Source organism: Zeugodacus cucurbitae, chromosome 5 (genome assembly GCF_028554725.1).
Source record: "Zeugodacus cucurbitae isolate PBARC_wt_2022May chromosome 5, idZeuCucr1.2, whole genome shotgun sequence".
Classification (NCBI taxonomy): Eukaryota; Metazoa; Arthropoda; class Insecta; order Diptera; family Tephritidae; genus Zeugodacus; species Zeugodacus cucurbitae.
Genome location: NC_071670.1, coordinates 40026560 through 40049427, shown reverse-complemented (window position 1 = coordinate 40049427; position 22868 = coordinate 40026560). Strand labels below are relative to the sequence as shown.

General features: G+C 32.7%; 1 protein-coding gene across 10 annotated transcripts in view; it reads left to right on the top strand.

Annotated features, from left to right (window-relative positions):
* Positions 1-22868, top strand: part of LOC105215529 (uncharacterized) — a 62807-nt gene that overhangs the window by 13767 nt on the left and 26172 nt on the right. For 2 of the 10 annotated variants that reach the window (XM_054232058.1, XM_054232060.1), the window contains exon 2: positions 20888-21670. The exons of 4 other annotated variants lie outside the window; for them this stretch is intronic. The gene's annotated coding sequence lies outside the window, so the exon portion shown is untranslated. Of the gene's footprint in view, positions 1-5919; positions 6371-19129; positions 20607-20887; positions 21671-22868 lie in introns of those variants that run through there. 4 more of the 10 variants (XM_054232056.1, XM_054232057.1, XM_054232061.1 and 1 more) reach the window with 4 other exon arrangements.

Below are 22868 nucleotides of genomic sequence, written 5' to 3'. Positions count from 1 at the left end.
ATTGACCTTGTTGTGAAAGTAGGTCAGATGATCCTAAAACTGCAGGTCTGAAGTGCTTATTCAGCTCATCATCTCATCAAATTGGTTGATTCGAACCCCGCATTGATTTTTTTAGAGGTCAAAAGAGGCTCTTAAACTTTTTCTTTAAAAATGTTTGCCTTTTCTTCTTTTACGAATTTAAATGTGTTTTCAAGTTTTGGCAGCTAACCCAACCTAACCTAACCCAACTTTTAAGACTTCACTGTAATATTTTTCACATGACTGTATGTATTTATTAAAAATATGTGGCGGCTTACAAATTGCAGCGTTTTACAATTATTCCATTATTTGAGTCTTGTAGATATGGCAAAGGGAAAACCCAAATCGTTGGAATGCAAATAATCTTGATGGCGATATGTGTGTGTCTACAAACCTATATACACACATACTTACTTACATACATATACAGTATGGACCTTTTGAGTGCGCTTACTCATACTGTCACTTTGTGGCAAATCTTAAAATGATAACTTGTAAGTCTTGCAGTTGCTGTTGTTGTTGCTGTTGTTGGTATCAACAAGCTGCAAAAAGGCAAACTCAACAACAATGCAACGGATGTCTGACAGTTGATTTTTCTTTACTTCCTCTTATGCGTTAACGCACACACACTCATACTCATACACATACATATGTACATCTATATTTACATACATAAATTTGTTGGAATGCATGCATGCTCGCAGTTTCCCCGCTGTGTTGTTGGTTATTTTAAGCGTAAATATTTTATTTTTGAATGCATTATGCATAAATAGGCTTGTTATCAACATTTCTGTGTGTGTGTGTGTTTGTTGTTGTTGTTGTTTTGCATTGTTTGGCTATTTTTAATGGTAGCGGCGGCGGCGTTAAATGCAAATTCAGCATGACCACAGTCACAAATGAACCATGCATTCACATACATGAAAGTTATTTTTTTCATTATCACAAGTATGCATTACTTTGTATTGTATTGTTTGCATTTAACGAGATGAAATGAATTTTTATCTCATTGTCCACTTATTTGTAGCTATTGTGTTGCCATTCTAATTTGTAATTCCTTGTTGATTGCTTGGCAATGTCTACGCGCAGTCTGCGTTACATGCTTATCGCGCGCATGCTCATACAGTCCGACTTGATTTTTTCACTGTGCTGCTCTTCGGTGTATTTTTAAGAACAAGTTGGCATTTTCATTATAATGTGTTAGGTTAGTTTTAGTGAGTTTTCGCATTTTGCTCAATTTTGGTCTTAAAATTCTTAGTGAGTATATTTTATATAGTGAGTTTAGGGTGGGATCTTGAATGTTTGGAGCTTCTAATGTACGATTGCTATTCCTCATCGGTGTACCCAAGACCAACGTTGATCATCATCAATTATTTTTTCCATAATCGTATATCTGCCATAAAAAAATAATCATAAAATGCATGTGCCATTCATAGTCGGCTTAAAGCTTTTAGATCAACAATTTTATCAGATAATAATTTTAATAGGATTATAAATTCCGTCAGACATCTGTTAGAGTTATGTATATGCTCTAAGTTTTGTATCTTTACACAAGTTCGAAGGCATATACCGTGTAATCAAATACGCATTCAATTCGTTACGCTTACACTCGATTATTATAAAATATACTATTTTATTCTATGAAAGCAACAACAAAGTTGTTCAGTTTAATAAAATACAAAAAAGTAAATGAATACCTTATTCAAATGACGTAACTGATCATTTTTGTATACATATGTATTTCTTTATCCGAGTCTATTAGTTGTATGCCAGTTGTTTGTTTGATTCGCCACACTTTAAATTCCTCACATTTCTGAATGCCATTAGTCATCATTAGATGTCTAAATATGAGAGACTTCAATTAAAGCACGATCCTCTATAATATAGTAGATTGACGTAATTTACATTACTTGATTACTGTTTTAAACACATATTCTAGAAAATTGTTTGTGCGGGTAATGTAACTATTAAAAATTTACAATATTAAAAAAAGTAAAAGTAAAAAATACAGAATTGCTGAATACGTTACTACATTAGATCATGGTCTGCCAAGTCGGCGACCCCTCAATTATTTAGGGTATATTAAGCTACTACATCATTAAGAACAACTACTTATAACCGACAATTCTTTTCTCTATGATAGTTATTTGAGCTTACCATTTATATGTACATATACAGAGGTAGTCAAAAGTATTTACACACGGCGATTTAGCCTTTATCCTTGGATTTGGTTTAAGCAAGAGTAGTAATTGGATTCTATTGCATTCATAACAATCTAACTCAGTCTTAAAATATAAAAATTGGTAAATAAAATGTCGAAAACAAAGGAATTATCAATTATAACTAGATTGGAGACTGTTACTAAGTTTAAGACTCGGGTTTAGGCTTCGGAGTTAGCTAAAATTTATAGAATTTGATGGAATACTGTTTATAATGTTATTAAAAAGAAGGACACGAAATATTACAAGGGCAATTTAAAGATATCTGGGCGGAAGCCTGTGATAACTCAAAAAGAATGCAGAATTAGTAGGAACATTCATACAAAATCCCACAATTAGTCCTGTTAATATTGCAGTAGCATCGAATCAGCATATTGCATGAACAGTTAATGATGCTACACTGTTAAGGACATTTAAAAATAGTAACATAAATACCTACGTTGAGCATAAAGTTGACCACTTCCGAAACCAAAAAAGCTTTATTTCCGAGACCAAAAAAGCGATATGTCTTTAATTTGCCTTAAAATGCATCCTAAGGCCTTTCGCATGCAAATAAGGCTGAATTTTAGTTCCAGGGCTTTTTAGTAAACGATTTATTCATTTACCACGTGAAAAGAAGAATAATGCAGTTTAGACGCTAAATAGAGTCGGGAGTGACATTACGATTTTTTGGGGAAATTTTCCTTACTTTTGTTTTGGAAATTTGGTACTAATTTTGAGACCCTAAATCATCCGGATAAATCAGAATTCACATGACCATGCCATTGTAGTGGTCCGTCGGCCTTTTCCAACTATTGACTATATTTTACAACAGGATAATGCTCCATTTCATGAAGGATCTTTACCTACAAAAGTTTTAAATGAAGCAAATCAAGTTGACCTCCGCACATCCCTGACCAAAACTTTAGTCAAAATGTTTGGTCTTTCGTTAAATATCAGAGGACAATTGATATAATAACCGAAAACGCCGAAATTACCGACATTTGGTCTAAAATAACTTAATTTAGAGCACAATTGTGTTGAATCAATTCGGACCATAAAGCAGGCTGGTATTGATGCCAATGGTAATGTAACCAACTATGAATTTATCGCCTTAGAATAGGAATTTATACTGAACAGTAAAATTTTATAGTTATCATTAAATAAGAACAGGATAATAATGTTCATGTTGTGTGTAAATACTTTTGACTACTGCGAGCCTTCAGTTCGTTTGCGTATATCTCCGCCATATTTCTAGCTATTCTAGCCAAACTGACTTCATTCGCTCAGGAATAGAATAGATAATAGGTTTATAACAACATAGCATTTAGTTACCCTGCGACAACAACAACAACAAGCGAAAGCTTTTTGTGTGAAACTTGTAAAAAAAAACGTCCGATGTGTAAATAATTTTGACTACCTCTGTATATGTATATCTATAAAATTTGTATTTATACACACCTCCAAAAATGACTATATTTTGCTTAAAAAGTTATTCATTTCATTTGTTACAGTTTTTTATGTAATATTTCACTAAGTACATTGCATTATAAAACAGCATAATATCGAGTTTTATAAATGTAATTTGAGCTAAAATTCAAGTGAATTGATAACACAAATATTTCTTTTTAATAGGGGACTTCCCCATATTATTTGAACTAATTCTCGCATATTTTCACAATTTCTTTTTTTTTTTTTTGTTTTATCAATACTCAACAGTATTAAGATAGCACGTTCGAGCGGTTCACATGATTAAGTTCCTGGAAGCAATACCTTGTCACTTTGCTACTGTCTTTGTTCTGTATTGTTGTCTTATAACATTATTCATTGAATTGGCATTTCTTCTTCGATGTATATGATATGATTGATACAATAATATTGATGATTGTTGATTGATTTGTATATTTTTTACTAGTAAGCGTTAAATAGATTAAAATCTTCTTTTAGTTTCAGATAACAAGAGTTCTAGCATCATTGTTATCTGTAGAGGCCCTCTTGATATAAGTAAGTGATTTCCAAGATTGGCCCAATAGGTGTCATTCTGTTTGGGAATATTAATATAAAGTTTCAAATACCAGTTAAATAAAACCTGAAAGAGAGAAATTAAATTAATTTCAACTTAGTCCAAAAATAAATATACAAAGTTATTCCTGTAGACTGGTTCAACTCCTTAAATTAGGTTATGTTGTTTATAAATTTTTTATATAATTGATGTTGTGAGTAAATTTATGGTATATTTTCTTGAAACATTATACATATCTGTCTAATTTGACAAAAATCTCATCTCGATTTAGAATATTTTATACTCTAGCAACAAGTTGCTTGGATAGGTTTAGTATGTGGGATATCTTATGAAAACTAAGTAAATGTAAAATCTTGGATATAATGTAACTTGGTGGCAAAAATTGGAATTACCCCCAGTACCCATATAATATATATAATGATTTTTGTTTTTTAGTGGACTTTATTCCGATTATGTGCATCAAATTGTGTGTACTCTTAATAAAATTGCGATAATTTTAAATGTTGGGTTACACCCGAACTTTGCACTTTCTTACTTGTTTCCTCTAAATCGTTATCATAAGATTTCTCATATAATTCTCAGTCATTATATTATACCAATCTGTTGTTGTAAGAAATATGTATATTCCTGAAAATCAATTCTAAATCCTTTATTTATTTATGTAAGATCAAAGGGGGGAATAGCTATTAAAAATTCTTCAAAAAGATACACGTAATCTCATGATAACGGAGCTATAGTCCTATACGATAGTACAGTCCTTTTCAAAGTATAATAAAGAGCCTATCATGTTCTTGAATTTTTACAAAATGATCTCGTATACTCACTGAGCTGTTTAATTCAACGTCTCTTATCTACTTGTGTAAAAGATAGCTTTTATTTTGTGCTGACATTTTGCCAACTCGCGCATCTTTTATCCGCTTCCTTACTTTTTATTATAAATAATCGTTTATTTTTTAGCTTGACGCCTACTTTTTTCTCATATAAAAAGCATTCGGATATGCATATGCAGCTACGCCCAAACCGATAAACGCATACATACATACATACACATTCAACTACATATGGGAGTTGTGTGTTTGTGCACTTTCAATGTCGTCCAACAGCTGTTGAACCTGCTGGTTATTGCACTTTTGTTGATGGCGTGCGAAATTTAGCAACAACAACCAAATGGCATAGAAAACACTCTAAATATTCTAAATTTAAAAAATTGCGACTTGCTGATTTGTATTTGGTCAATAAAATTTTCGTACCTTATATATATACCATATATTATTGTATATATGTATGTATATGCATATGCATATTTGCTTTTGTGTTTAAAACATACAAATGTACATTTGCATGCAAATTTTTATCTTTGTTGCGAAAGCTCATATTAGGCAAATGAGTAATATGTCATATGTACGCTCCACTCCTTCACACGCCTCTACTTCTTGTTGTTGTTGTTTCTTTATTTCTTTATTACATTCATACATATGGGTACACGGGTACGGGTACTTATTGTTTGCACGGTCGTCTTTTGTGTGTGTGTTTATAGTATCCACATATTTTCTATTATTTATAAATTTTTGTTTAAAACCGACTTTACGTTGCATCTTTTCTTTCGTCAGCGTTTTCTACTATTTACCATACCCTCCACACTTACTTTGCACAATACGAATGTGTCTGTGTGTATTAGTGTGCCGCTCTCTCACAATCCGCTTGCACTTACACTCTTTCGCTTTCTTGCGCTCCAATACGCTCTTTGGCGCTGTTGACTTTTGTCCGATTTGATTGCTTGCTTGCTTGGTTTGTGCTTGGCGCTCAATAGTAAATTTACTCAATTGACTTGAATTGGGGTTAGGCTCCAGTCGTCCCCAACACTGCGTAGTACGACTGAGTATAAGCGAAATTTCTTTGTTTCATTCAGTCATTCTTCAGTACGTTTGTCGTTTTATTTTGGTGCGCTTCGCTAGCCAGAACGATTTTGTCGGAAAATACAATATTTTGTGTGTTTCTAAAGCTAAAACGAAAAAAGTTTGATCAAATTCGTCGTTTCTACAGCCATACATTAAAATCTGGATGAGATTTGTTTCATTGCTCTTTGTAGGCAATAAAAATAAAATATCTGAAAAATGAAAGTGTTTGACAACAGGTAAATGAATGCAATTTGCAATTACTCACTTACATTACATGTTGATTATTCATTTATTTACAAACTGAAAATGGTGACTCGGCAATTTTAGTGTACAAATTTGTGTAATTTGTTTAAACAATTTGTTATTGTGTTGTGAAATTGTTTTTATTTTTGCCACACATACGAAACGCATTTTGCAATACTGACCTCTAAACATTTTGTTTCTTTGTCTCGAGTGCTTTGCTTTTGTTGGCTGTCAGTACAGTCGTTTGGGTTTACCAAATGCGTGATAGGTAATTTTTCTAGAATTAACCCAAAAGTGTTTTAAGCAACGACGTATTGGTGCGTATTTTTCAGGAAAAGCGTGTAAAAACGGCAGTGCTCTTTATGTATTGTATTTGCCAGAAATGCATTTAAACGAACCATAAGTGCCTTCGTATTAGTCATACAACCTTTTGCCTATTTTGTACGAGTTCCGCCTTTTTCTTTCAAATACGCGTCTGGTTTTCAGTTCATTTTATAAGAAAATACCTTTCTGATTTACATACACTGACTGACTGTACTTCAATTATCCCTTTATTTATTTAGTGGTGTTCAATAGCTTGAGGACACACCTGTACATTTGTTTGAGTCAGTGTAAACTTAAACTATTAGATCTGAAACTATTAGAACTCCATAAGGTTGCTGGAGTCGAGCACAGCTTATACATACATATAAGCTTCGTTTATGAATTATCCGTTTGAAAAAGTACACACTGTGTATTATAGACGATTGAAAGACAAAGCTAACGTCTAGAAACAAAGAAACATTGGTGTCTAACGGACGTACACTTAGACTTAGCAAATCAATTATAACTCTGTTCAGCCATTTAGCTACTAGAAATAGGCCAGGGACTAAATATACATTAGATTATTTTCAAATATGTCTCCCATGGCCCCAAAAAATGTCAATGAAAAACCTTAGATCATCCTGTAAAATGTGGCCCAAATGAGGTTATTGGATTATTTGTGAAAATTAGACGAAATTAGATTCCAACATGAACCTTATATAAGAGCGCTGAAGAAACGAAAAAGGTTTGGGATATCAATGAAACTCTTTATTCCTGAAAAAGTACATTCGATGTCATTATGTATGGAACTCTCTTGCATGGTCACCATGGGCACGCTTGCAGAAATCCAGACGATAAACTAAATTTTCGATGGTTTTCAAGCCTAAATCGGTGGCTTGTTGGCATAGACCATAGACTTGCCGTAGCCGCACAGAAAATTAGTCTAATGGTGTCAAATCGCACGACCGACCAATGGCCAATTGACTGGGCCATTTCGTGAGATAACACGTTCACCAAACTTGGTTTTTTAATAAATCGATTGTGACATTCGCTGTGTGACTTGTGGTGCCGTCCTGTTGGTACCTCATATTGGCCAAGCCCAAAATATTCGGTTATCACTGAGCCATAGCGATTTCTATTTACAGTAACGGAAGAAGTACGGGCCAATGACGCCGTCGACCACTAAACCTCACCAAATCGTATTTTTTTCGGAATGTAATGGTGACTCATGGAGTACGTTTGGATTGCTGCCTGACTAATAACGCATATTGTGCGACATTAAGACATTCAGCCAGGAATGAGCCTCATCATAATTTTGGCGTAGCGCTCTTAATGCTGAGGTCACGACTTTGAATTTCCGTAGTAAATTTTAATAATTTCATTGGATCGTATATCTTTCCATGATGAAATGACAAACCTTACCGAAGAGAATTGTCAAAAAAAGCGGGGAAAAATATGGCGAGGTTTGAGGCCCTATCGGTCTACTTTTGTAACATTCCTTTTGAAAAAAATTTTGTATTCAGAATATTTGATTTTTTTCTTTTTGTATTTGGCTATAAATCCATAATTCCACTATGACTCTTAACTTTCAAAAATCTATAAAATATGATATTCCCGCTTAACTTACTTAGTAATTGTAGTAGCCGCTTTCGATTCGTCACTGTTCTGTCAACTCTCTATATTCTCTTCTCAACAGATTGAAAACAACAACAACGTTATCGCAATAAATTCAATATATAGTTGATAATGTTATGACCTCATTAATGTGCTATATTCGTTCTTCTTCTCTTCTCTTTATGTCTGTTTAATTTATGCCAGTTGTTTGTTCGATTCGCCACTTACCAAATTATAGCGCGTCGAAGCTTTAAGCTGAAATGCGATAATTAACTGCATAATAAAATGGTTTTGTTTAGAGATAGAAGTATTGACTTGCTGATTTAATTGTGAATTTATTAATTGCTTTTAAAGGCATAATAACAATTCATAATTTTCTCAGGTTAACTCAGCTTGATTATATAAAATACTGATCGTATTGTGCATACCTGTAAACTACATTGGTTATAACCTTAAAATAATACTGTACAGTGTTTCATCTAATGCACCGATTACTGCTTCAATAATAAAGCAATAATTTCACTAAAGGTCAAATAGCGTAAGAAGGTGTATTTGGCACATTGGATTCATAGTAAATTTGCGATTAGCTCACCGTGTAAATTTTAACTTTGCATCCTAGATAAATACACACGATACACTCATCTCTGAGTATTATAAAATTTTCCCTTTTCCATTGTCCATTCACATTTGGGTATTCCACGGCGCGACGCGCTCAGCTGGCGACGTTAATTGTAAGCCGCAATTTTTTCCACGAAATACCCTCAATCCGTCGTCCTTTTATGTTCTTATTCGCTTGAAGAGGTGCTAAAAGTTTTCCGTTTTCACAGCTGATGATACCACTTATGCATCAATATTGTTGTGTTGAGTTGAGTTGAGTTGGGCATGCACATATGCATCTACATATCTGCACATTTAGCATGAGTAGGCGTTCCACTATCGCCTATACTAAGCAAAAATTTGTTTTTCGTTATTGTACTAGTTGCATTTGCAGGCGCTATTTTATGATTTATGGGTATTTTAGTTTCTATTTTTCGTGTCTCGCGTTTACGGCGCTGTCCTTTCTTTGTGTCTCTATCCATAGTCAAACTAATCTGCGTTCAAGGCCACATTTCAATAGTCCTACTTTTGCGATTGTTTAGTCTGTCTATTTGCTTATGGAGTATGTACTTTGCACATTTCCTACACCAGCCATCGCGCAAAGGGATTTACTTGCACACACACATACATACATATGCATGTATATAGCATAGTCACACGTGCGCTTCGTGTCCCTAATATTCTTTAGTCGGCATTGTTGACCTGCGATGTTACCCGCATTTAAATGCCGCCGCCATCCTTATGCCTTTGGGTTTTTGGTGTTTCTGCTATTGTTTACAACAACAAATATGTATTTGTGCAGAAAATTGTTTTTCTAGTTTATCTAGTTGATGTTATTGTAAATTCTTCCTTCGGCGTGGCTATTATCTGTTGCTTGAGGGTGAATTTTATGTTAGGGGTGTTGAGAGAAAATTTTACACTCGATGAAATTAAGTCTATTATATTAATTCATTAGAATGATTGACCCAGTAGAAGTTAAGATAATTAATTTTATTTTCTGAAGTATTATAAAATTATTATTTTATTTATTAAAAATACTGAATTAAAAACCAATGAATAATAAATAGCCTGTTGTGAGAAATTTGCATTATTTATTCTTCTATTTTCATTAGATAAGCAAAATTTTTTACTTTTATCTTTATTAATTACTTGTCCAATATTTAATATGATTTTTGAACTCTAAAGCATATATAATGGAATCAAAAAAAAATTAGGCGGGACAGTCAAGTATTTAAAATATAGTTTAAATAATAGTACATTTTACTAAAAAAAATTAACTAAAAGTCGGATAATTTAAAATGTAATAAATTAAAAATTTAATTACTTAAGGGAGTAGGTGGGTTTCAGAGGCTAAAAACAAGCGTATTTTTACAATTTTTTGGATAAATCTAGTTTAATAAACGAAGGAAAAAAATTAAAAATGTTAATTTCGACAGATTTTTAACAAAAAATACTTTATTTTTTGGTGTAATTTTCGGTCCATATTGCCTTAAAAAAGCTGTAAATAAAATATAATGTTATTCCAAAGGTGTGTGCAAATTTGAACAAAATCGCTTCATAGCTTTTTGAGTTATCGTGTCCAAAGACTTGAAAAAGTGAGATTTGAGATAAACGCGTTTAAAATTTTATATTCGAACTGACGTGCCCCCATGGTCGGAACTTCCAAAGGAACTTAGAATATTACACGGATTGATTTGATATATTTGGATAATATTTTAAACATATTGCACTATTTAATAAGACAAAAAAATATTCAAATTTTATAATTTTGAAACCCACCTAACCCCTTAAATTAAATTTGAAAAAAAAAATTGATTACTTGTCTCAGTTTTCTTTATATGAGAAGGCACCTAAGTGGAACACAGGGCCTCAATAAACAAATTGTAATTCGATTTATTTAAAGTTAGAAATTTGTCCAGGAAAACCTGATATTTTCGTTTCTGCTTCAACTTGGCGCCGCCATATTTTGGCTGGTATCCCGTTTGCGACTCTATTGAGGATTCCGTTGTTCCATTTTTATAATCCTAATGTTGAGCCTAAGAGCTCCTTGTCTGAATTCTTTAGTCAGTTTATATTAGAATTTATCCACTTAGCACATATGTATATATGCTTTTTTTAGCAATTATAGCAAAATATAGGATATATGTTAGACCACTTATGTATGTATGGAGATCAGTTACCATAATCAAAATTATTGATTTCATTATTTTCTTAACATTAGTTCTAACTCTCCTTTCAGCAATGACTTCTCTTCATTTGTAAACTTTTAATAACAGTCATAAAATAGACGTATTTTCTGGGACTTTTGCACAAACTTTGATTGATTTTGCTTTGCTTTTGATACCTTTACTTACCCATTCTTATGTAATGCTTCACAGGATGAGAACTTGACTCTCTAAAGTTTCCTCGTGATCAGAGATTTATTTTCTTAAAGAAAAAAATTGGTTTTTTGTTTCCTTCGAGTACTCAATTGCTGTTACTTTTGAAAGGAAAATCTAAGAAATTTATTATGGAACACCCTTATAGTTGATGTATCTATGTAAAGAGAATGCACACCTTTTGCTAATCCGTGCACAGATCGCATGAAAAACATATGTATAAATACATAAGTATGTATAAAGAAAATATTTTTACTTACTTTATAACTAAGAAAGTTAGTGCGATTCCTAAAGATTGTTTGCTATTTTGTGCATACAAAATATTTTATTTATGTACTTATGTATTTACTGACACAGATTTAATATTTTACTGCTTCAAATATGTATAGTACATTCATATAGTGCCTGTTGCTCCGCGCCCACCTACTCAATTTGTTTGCCTGCGTTCTATTTTAGAATAGAAATTATTTGATAGCAGTAGTCAAAATTAAATTTGCCACTTAAATACAAACGTACATACATACATACATACATACATAATTATATGTAGACACAAATGAATGTGTACTTGCATATATTTCACGCTCGATCAGCGCTTTTAATATTTGATTTACAGTTTTTCTCTCCTATTTGCTTTCATATTATTATTTTGTGTGTTTTCACACATTCACATGACAAACGAGTTTACCTTCATTAAGAGATTTGTTGGCTTCACTTAAGATGTGCGTATATGTACATCATTATTTATTATTTATGTACTTATGAATATACAGTATGTACACGGTTGGTGTGGCTAGAATACACGAAGAATCAATCAAACAACGGTTTTTTAGACTGACGGTTTTTTTATATGTACATATGTTTGTAAAGGGAATGAATGTAGCTGTAATTGTAAAAATTTCTCATGAATGACTTATGGAACCACTAACTATATACAGGGTGACCTATTCCCCTATGTCTATATAGTTGAAGGTTCAAATTTTGATAAGCGATGGGTTATTTCACATCATATATTGTATATATGTAAGTAAATTTGTCATATTTGGGGAAAAGAAAGTATGAAATGTCATTTCTATACTTAAAAGTGACTGTTTTGAAGCGGAATTCGGATCGACCCCAACTTTGAACCATATTTTTCCAAATACATAAAAGGAAAGAATACCCAGATCATGTTGAAGTTTCTCAGAAAGAGTTGGAGACTCTCCTACTTGATCCACTGGTTTAAAAATGAAAACGATGCAAATCAGGTGTCAGACTTTTTGAATTGTCGTACAAAATGATCAGAAAATATATTGCAAAAGAAAAAAAAACAAAAGAATATTCAAGATTTTTTCTCTTCATAGTAAATACATACAGAGGTAGTCAAAATTATTTACACATCGGACGTTTTTTTCCAAGTTTCACACAAAAAGCTTTCGCTTGTTGTTGTTGTCGCAGGGTAACAAAATGCTATGTTGTTGTAAACCTTCATCTATTCCCGAGCGAATGAAGTCGGTTTGGCAAGAATAGCTAGAAATATGGCGGAGAAATAAGCAAATGAACTGAAGACTCGCACTAGTCAAAAGTATTTACAAACTTTTTTTTTGCGTCAAAAGTATTTACACACGGCGATTTAGCCTTTATCCTTGGATTTGGTTTGAGCAAAAGTAGTAATTTGATTCTATTGCATTCTTAACAACCTAACTCAGCTTTAAAATATAAAAATTGGTAAATAAAATATCGGAAACAAAGGAATTATCTATTATAACTAGATTGGAGACTGTTACTAAGTTTAAGTCTCGGGTTTAGGCTTCGGAGTTAGTTAAAATTTATAGAATTTGATGGAATACTGTTTATAATGTTATTAAAAAGAAGGAAAGGAAGTATTGCAAGGACAATTTAAAGATAATTTGGCGGAAACCTGTGATAACTCAAAGAGAATGCAGAAGATTAGTAGGAACTGTCATACAAAATCCCACAATTAGTCCTCTTAATATTGCAGCAGCATCGAATCAGCATATTGCATGAACAGCCAATGATGCTACACTGCTAAGGACATTTAAAAATAGTAACAAAAATACATACGTTTTGCATAAAGTTGACCACTTCCGAAACCAAAAAAGCTTTATTTCCGAAACCAAAAAAGCGATATGTCTCTCATTTGCCTTAAAATGCATCCTAAAGCTTGTCGTGGACAGATAAGGCTGATTTTTTGTTCCAGGGCTTCTTTAGTAAACGCTTTATGCATTTACCACGTGAGAAGAAGAATAATGCAGCTTTGACGCTAAATAGAGTCGGGTGTGATGATTTTTGATTTTTTTGATTCTTTGGGGAAATTTTCCTTACTTCTGTTTTGTAGATTTGGTACTAATTTAGAGACCCTAAATCATCCGGATATATCAGAATTCACATGACCATGCCATTGTCGTGGTCCGTCGGCCTTTTCTAACTATTGACAACATTTTACAACAGGATAATGCTCCATTTCATGAAGGATCTTTACCTACAAAAGTTTTAAATGAAGCAAATCAAGTTGACCTCCGCCCAGCCCTGACCAAAACTTTAGTCTAAATGATGGGTCTTTCGTTAAATATCAGAGGACAATTGATATAATAACCGAAATTACCGACATTTGGTCTAAATTAACTGTTAACTTATCGCACAATTATGTTGAATCAATTCGGACCATAAAGCAGGCTGGTATTGACGCCAATGGTAATGTAACCCATTATGAATTTATCGCCTTAGAATAGGAATTTATACTGAACATTAAAATTTTATAGTTATCATTTTGACTACTGCGAGCCTTCAGTTCATTTGCGTATATCTCCGCCATATTTCTAGCTATTCTAGCCAAACTGACTTCATTCGCTCGGGAATAGATCAAGGTTTACGACAACATAGCATTTTGTTACCCTGCGACAACAACAAGCGAAAGATTTTTGTGTGAAACTTGGAAGAAAACGTCCGATGTGTAAATAATTTTGACTACCTCTGTATGTATGTATGTAAATGTAAATATGTTTTTCATGTAAATCCATATGTTTTTTTGAAGCAAATAAATGAATGAATTTTTTAAGTTTAAAAATGCATTTAAAATTATAAAAACAGATAATTTATGTATATATTTGGAAAAGTAAATTATTCGAAAAAGTAAATTACCCAAAATACCAATCGAGTTACTTTTGAGAGTATACTGTATGTACGTAATTATGTGTTTACATGTACATATGCACATTAAAAAATGTTTAATGTAAGCCAACCATGTAAAAATTTCCATTGGGGAAAGTACAAATATGCGTACACTGATAGTACATGGAGAGTTGAGATAAATATGTTTACCTATACATAAATACATACATACCTATGTACATACATGCTTACATATGAAAACTGAAACTCGAATGAGAAACCGCGAACGACCTTGACGATGATGACGGCAACAACGACAACAACGACAGCGACCATCGTATCGATAGTCACTGCAACTATGAAATTACTACGGCAATAAATAACAGCACACATACACATGCACATATGTATGTACTCGGACATGCCTATGTACATATTTATGCATTTGTGGAAAATAATGTGGTTGAAGTGCCAGCATAATTACTACTTACATATGTAACTTGTTCAATCTCTCTAAGTACAGTTAATATTTGTTGGAACGAATTTATGTGTTTTACTACGAATTTCTATATATTATTATTAATGGGTTATAGGGGTAGTCAGAGACTCGAAAAAATGAGAATTTTCAGTATTTTTTTTTTTGCTATTAAATCATGTTAATTTACAAAAGTAATACTAAGGCATTATTACACAATGTTTAGACTTGAAAATTTGAAAAAAAAAAATTTATAATTTCCAAAGTTATAGCTGTCTGTGTTGACCCAGTTTCAAAAAAAGGTCCTGGCGGTGACAATCATAAGTCCTTGGAGATTCATCTAAAATCAATCGGATAAATAAGTAAATAAGTTTCATAAATAAGTAATCCTGGGCCTGATTCGAAGCTTTTTTTATTTCAAAAATTAACAAAATGGCGACATCAGTAAATTTTTTTCTAGATTTTCGGCGAAAAATCAACAGTTTATTGGTCTTAAAAGATCGAAAAAGAATCCTTAGATCAGGCCTGAATTTGTTATGTATTCTAAAAGCTGTATGAATTTCATTAAAATCTAGAGAGCGGTTATCAAATTACCGCTTAAAAAATAATTAAAAAAAAAAAACATAGTTTAGAGATAATGGCATTTAAAGTTACTCCCGAGCGTTTTGGAGCGCCCGAGCGATCTTTGTTATTTGTCGAATAACTCGAAAAGTTATTATCGGATCAACTTCAAATTTTGAGAGAATATTTTTAAGATATTACACTTAACGTAACGAAATTGCAAAAACTTGATTTTTTGAAAATCCTGACTACCCCTAACCCCTTAATTAAAGAAGACGCATGTTTTCATTTAAAAGTTATTTTATTCATATTCATTAATACAATTCATTACAATGTTATCCAAAAGCTCTTATTTCGAAAATAATCTTTCGGCTAACCGACCACTTTTAGTCGCATTTAGACTTAGCACTGTATATATGTATATATATGTGTATACTATGTATTATATGTGAAAATATATTTGTGCATTTATGTATATTTTCCGCTATGAAAGATTATCCTCTTCACTACTTTTTCACAATCTGCTTTGTGGTGAAAAGTAGGCGCCACATGATAAACTTTGCTTTGTGTGCATAAATAAAATCATTGAATGGTTGCCTTCTATGACTGATAATACTAAAAGTTATCACTTATTTATATGTACATATGTATTTAGTTTTACATAGTCTATTTGTAAATAATTTATCAAAGAAACACAAATGAATGAAATATATGAGGTTTTTAAAAAGGGGTGCCTCAATGTTGAAGACTCTCTCTGAAGTAACTTTGGTTAGAGTATAAAGCAAATCTTCGAACATAAAGTTCATATTTGAGTAGAAGATAATTAAATTTAATGTGTTGCTATGAACCCACAAACAAAATCGGCAGGAATCGTTAAATAATTCGGTAGTGCTTGAGTGGCCTTGATCACGTAGCGCTATCAGTGGGATCCTTTAATGCCCAGTTTACCATTGTAATTGTTCAAATCCATTTTATCGATGGTTTTAGTTCCATTGTAATAGTTGACCGATCTTTGACTAGGAGTCACACTAATTAGTTTTAATGGAAAATGTAACTTTGACTTGAACTGAAAATCTATAGTTTTAGGGTTACCTTCAAAAAACATTACACCAAAATAATCTTATCTTATCTTATCAGATCATAAATTTTAACTTTCTTACCTTCAAGATTCAAATTAGAGAATTTTTTTCTTTGTATTAATTTCGATGAATATTTCCGGTTGAAATAACTATTTGCATCAAAACGACTGCTAATTTTCCAAAGAGCCTTCATATCCAGCACCAACTATATTGGTTGCAATATTTTCACTGAATTATTTAGACTCTTGCATCGCTACTACACTTGAACAAAGAAAATTCTTCTACATATTTTAATAAAATAATGTGCAACATTTTCAAAAAATGTATATTCCAAAATTTTATTCAAGAATTCTAAATCTAAATCTAAATCGCTGTTTCACAGCTAATACAATGACAAGTAGCTATATCCTAGGTACAATTACTATAAAAAAGATCATAGATTTCTGGAACTGTTATTTTGAAAATCCAATGTTCAACTTCGAAATTCGAATTGATCTGAAATTGTTTACGAAATGTTATTAATTTTTATTTAATTGTAGTTTGTAACGTACTCTTATGGCTATAATTTACACACTGTTAATAAAAAATTATTTAAGTAAAATTATAGAAATTGTTTTTCGGATGCAGTGACCGTTCGCTGCATCTTAGATACAGTTGAATTGCCATAACTCAAAGATCTTCATAACTCGAACTCTTGAATTGGCAATAGGAGTCAAATTTCATACAAATTACGTTCCGTAACTCGGAAATCTCTCTAACTTGAAGTTTTTTTATTTTTTGTGGATTATGGTGATTCGAGTTATGGAAGTTCAAATGTATTTGAATTAATCTGAAATTGTGCATTATATATTGCTGTATGAATATTTACGCTCTTATATTAAAAATAAAAACTAGCGCCATTTCGAAATTTTGAAATTCTTTCTGTTTCTTCGACATGTATTCCTTTTGTGGTTAGATCGAAACTCGCTTATTTAGATTGTAAATGTATAAAAAAAAATCTAAATTACCAGATATAATAGCACTGCTAAGGAAAGATAATTTATATAGAAGAAAATAGATTTTTCTTCTTGTAAGAAATATGAATACTTTTCTTTTTCGAAAATATGACATTTTTTCGTTAATATCAGATATTCTATTTTAATAAAAATAAATTACGTTAAAACTATATATTAAATGCGATTACATAGCTGTTTTAGTCGAATGAACCCGCTCTCTAGCAGCCATTTTCAGTAATATTACACTTGAAATGTAAGAAAAATCATTCATTATTATTATTACATTATTGCACTGTCAAACACTCGGCTGGATATTGAATACAACTAACTTTTCCGGGAGATTAAGTCATAAGTAGCCTTTTAAAATCGAATATTCGAAGTTCGAAAAAAGGCATATTAAAAATAAAATATTATTAATTACAGGACATAGCTAAAATAAAAATCCAAAATATGGATTTTTCTTCTTAATTCCATGTTGTACAATATGATCCAACTTCGACCGCTTATATCATCTGTCATATAAACTTGATCGAATGTTATAAATACACCATTTGAATAAACGAAAAAGGTTGATTATGCCCATATGTTTACTTTTTTCGGTAACTGACATACTATTATATAATTAATAATGGCGTTTCCAGTAAACTAAACTTCGAAATTCGAAAACGAATATTTCGAGTCTGAAGGCTATCTTCGTAAAATGAGGAACATCACTTTTTTTGTTTAAATATTATTTAATCTCCCGGAAAATTTTTATTTGGTCCAATACTCAGAAAAAAATCGATTTTGATGTATAGTATTGACTTAAAACTAATGCCTTGCACAGTTGTTGCCTACATTTAGGCGTCCAACTACATTTTCGATTTTTATGGAAATATTCAATACAATTATAGAAATGTAATTAACAGTTTATTTGTACCTTATTTTTAAAGGCATGTTAGAAATAGTCTAACCGTATAAATTTTGAAAAATATTGCCAAGTAAATTTCGAAAACGCGAATGTTATTCGTTCGTGCGTATAACCGAACAAACAACTGGATATCCGTACTATACCTGTAAACGGATTATCCGTAAGGGCCTCTGGATATGCGAATATACGGTTATGCGAGGCCTCTGTACAATACGTAATTTTCTATATATAATATAAATATATATACAGAAATGTGCACTTTTTGAAATAATCATGTATGTATGTACATACATATATAATAATCTCAACAAAATCCCATCTCTCTGCTTTGTTTTGTAAGAATCATGCTACCTGATAATATTGTCGAAATGCCGGCTTGTTTGTCATAATGACACGCACACATATAACATATAAACGCGTTCATGCCATTTTCCCCCAATAAATTTCCCACAACAACAGCAAATGACCAATACACACAGACACAAACACACACACATGTATCTATGCATACAATTACTTAGCGCGCCGTTTTGCAGATTTGTCCACCTTGACCGTCTGTCTGCCGTCTGCATTTTTTTTTTGTTATTGCTTTTTGTTTTACTTTCTTTGCTTGCTTTTTCATTTCATACTATCAACTATTTCGCTTCCTTGCTTTAGTATATCCATGTATTTCTTTCACTCCACCTACTACTTACTCGCACTCGAGAGCGCTCCTTTCCTTGCCTCGTCGTAAACGCTTGGCGTTGCTTTTGTTGTTGTGTCACTCGGTAGCAGCGCAGCGCACTGCACTGATATTGGCGACGATTTGTGGCTCGTGTCATTGGCAATGTAATATCCCATCTACCTGCTAGTGGCACCGGATATACTCGGTACTAGGCGCTTGCATATACATTACAGGATATCGAATTGTTAGTGCGTGAGTCGGTGGCGTTAACGCAATTGTGTTCGTGCGTCTTCGTGCGGCATTGCGACGTTGGCAGGCTGCACTTTCTTGCGTTTTTCGCCAATGCGATGCAGTGAAGAAAAAGTGCACGCGAAAAAGACGAAGCGACCGCGCCGAAAGTGTACGAAGCATGCATTAGAAATTTCGGCGGCGACGTCGACGTCAGCGGCTAGAACATTATGCGAGTAGGTGTGCCGGAGAGAGAAAGAGCAATGTGCATGCACTCTTCAATTGAAGGCATACAAATGCTACTCGTGCGTTCGTCGGCATATGTGTGCGTGTGTGTGTGAGTGAGTCAGAGCAATCGATGGTGTGTTGTTATTTTGTGGCATGTGCCGCCGTTTGCTGCGCTGTCTCTGTTGAAAAACCACTGCTTCCTGCTCTGCCATCATCGCTGCCTGCTAACCCCGCCACCGCCGCGCATCAATAAAACGCATCAGCGCGCGCTAACTGTCGTTCAGTATCAGCTTGTACACTGATTGATAACCACTTTAGCATATTTGATCTTGCCGCTTACAACGACTTGTTTCATTTAGCATTTTGCAAAGTTCTTAATTTCCTAACAGCCAGCCGTGTGTGTTTGTGTGCGCGCTCAAGCCGGAACGGCAGCAATAGCGTTTAATCAGGCAGACAGCCAGCCAGCCAGCCGTCAGTGGGCTACGCGCCGCGTTGAAGGAAACAACACGCATACGCGCCCGCCGTGTCTTCGATAATTTGTGATAAACGAACTACTTACATACTTGCTTAGTCACTTACTTACTAGCTAGCATAGTATGAGTTTATTTGAATAGTCAATAGTCGCGAAAAATAGCGAACTTTAATTTTACTGTGTTTTACGGTGTTTATTTTGCCTTTATTTTTGCATTTTGTGCTTTTACATTGTGTGTGCTTATATATTATATATTTGTTTGTGTGTGTGAATATATATATATATATGTAAGTGTGTGCGCCATTTACTAAATGGACGATAATATATTTCGAAATCAAGAACCAAGTGGAAAAAATTAAATTAAAAAAAATACAAAGCGAAAAAAAATTTAGAACAAACACAAGTTTTGTGTAAACTAGCAGCAGAAAACAGAAAACAAACAACAACAACAACAATAAAAAAATAGACAAAAATACAAAAAGCACTTGCGGAAGCGTAAGAGCGCACAAAATTTTTGCTTGCTTGTTGAGTTGCGACGTGTGGCTGATAGTCACTCAGGGAGCGTTCTTTGCTACGGTTCTAGTGTTATTTTCAGTGAAGCGTGCTTGTTAAAGGTGTGATATCAGTTTTCCTTTTCACAAAATTTTTTTTTTTTAGTTTTTAGTTTTCTTTACTTGTAACTAAGTAATGCAGCTTTAATTTATACTCTCTCTCTCTATCTCTTTTGAATTCTAATTACTATAGTTTTTTTGCGTAATTTTTGATTGTAATTTTCTTTCTTTTTCCTTTTTAATTAACACAAAAAAAAAAACAACTAACTACTAACCCCCCAACCCGACCCTGTGCTAATTAATGTACAAAAAAAAAAAATGTTTGAAAATCAATAATAAAATAGAAAACGCGCTGCCACAACTACAACTGCTGCGTGTAGTCGTAGTATTTGGAGAATCGAAGCGGAAAATCGGCGAAAAGCTGATGAGCGCCAAACCTAACGCATGAGTAAAGGAAAAAATATAAAAATAAAATTAAACAAAAACGCGCGCGCGTTAAACGGAAATGTGCTAATTTTATGTAATAATTATACGAAAATAAATATTTAACAACTAAACGCGTGGCTAAAACGAAAAAAAAATCATAAATAAAAAATTAACCTATAAATTGCAAATTTGCGTAAAAATAAATTTAAAAAAAATTATAATTTAAATATTAAATTAATGACATGCATTGTCATTAATAATTAATTTGTTTATAAAAATTTAAAAATTTAAATTAGAAAAAAAATTGTGAATTTCAATTATTCAACTGAAGCGAAAATCTACGACCAAAACGAATACGACCCACAACGACCAAATATATATATAGTATAATATATACATATACGCTACGACGACATCATCGGTAACAACACACAACGTTTTTAGGCCAAATAACAACAATAGCAAACATCGTTCTACGAGTCACAGCGAACGAACGAGCCAGTCAGTCAGTCAGTCAGTTGTTTGCGGCGATCAGAAAGCTTGCCAAACTCGCAATCAGCTGAAATTTTGACTCACACACATACACAGTTACACAAAATACACGCCCATATTTCCAGTGATACAAAAATATACAAGGGAGAAAAAAAAACAGAAAACTAACAGTTGATGGACGACAACATAACGATGATGTACGAATAAAAGTACGTAAGCTTATGGCGATATGGCAAGTACATACATATATACAATAATATAGTCTATAATACACTTAAATTTATATAAATTAATTGAAATTGAATCAATCATATAATTGTCTAATAGTAATTGTAATAATAATTCTACTCTCCTCCTCGTATGAGTATATGAGCGTAAAATCATATTTCCTTCCGTTGTAATTTGTTCGTGTTGTGCTGCTCTGTATGCATCGTGTATAAAACCGCTAACCGAATTGTGTTGTTTTTGTTGTTTGACGTAATACACCTCTCGTTGTCATGTGTTCTGGTGGGCAGCCAACAAAAATATGCAGAGTCGAGTGTGGAATATATACAATGGTGAAAAAATTAAAAAAAAATGAAATAAAATAAATAAAGCAACAACAAAAAACGTGCAAAAAGAAATTAAAAAATAAAAACGAAAATCACAAAAAACAAATTTAGCCGAAAACAATTGGCGGCACACCACCAACACAGCTGTGACTTGCATTCTATCTTCCCAACGTGTTTGCTTTTCAATTTGAATTTCCTCACTGTGCTTTATATGCTTGATTTTTCTCTCACTCTCTCTCTATACACATATAATCTCAGCCTCTCACCCTTTCCATAACACCACACACTCGCTCTTCTCATGGCTTTTTGTGCGCCAAATTTGCTTTTGCACGCTTTTATCATTTAATTTGTTTTAGTTTTTGCAATTCACACATTTCATTTCATTTGGTTTGGTTTGTTTTCATATGCTTATAAACATATTTCATTTATTTTCTATAATATGTACGTATCTAACCTCTAATAATTGCACACACGCATTTTTATTGTACGTCACATTGCATTTCGTCACACTTGTTTAAGGTTTTATCATCACATAATCAATCAACTGATCATGATCTCTTATAAATATTTCACTACAATTCAATTAATTAAATTCCATCAGTTTTCCCATGAGCCAGCCAATCAGCTGTTCATATTATATATGTCAGTGTTTTTTCTTAAATTTCTAGGTTATGCAACATACATCCATATATATGGGATATATATATATATATATATATATATTACTCCATATTCTTATTAGTCGGTATTATCAGTTGGTCAATATTTGTTAATCATTGTCGCATAAGTGCCTCATACATACATCGTACGTAATGTGTGTGTGTGTCTAAATTCTCTATAAAGCGAAATTAGTTTT